A 224-nucleotide genomic window follows, 5' to 3' on the forward strand; every position below is an offset into this window, starting at 1 on the left:
CGCGGCGCCCGTCAGCCCGTCGCTCCGCGCTGCGCAGGGATCCGGACGCTGCCCGACAGGTGACCGCTCGGATTCGCAGGCGAAGGCCCGGACTTCACAAACCTAAGGAACAACGCGCATTCACGACAGAGAAGGGGATGTGGGAGCCAGCTCTGGGTGAGGAAACTCTCCCCCAGGGCTCTGAAGCAATCGGCCGATGCCTTTGCTGGCTGACAGCCGATGCA

This window comes from Apaloderma vittatum, unplaced genomic scaffold, assembly GCF_000703405.1.
Source record: "Apaloderma vittatum isolate BGI_N311 unplaced genomic scaffold, ASM70340v1 scaffold23578, whole genome shotgun sequence".
Lineage (NCBI taxonomy): Eukaryota > Metazoa > Chordata > Aves > Trogoniformes > Trogonidae > Apaloderma > Apaloderma vittatum.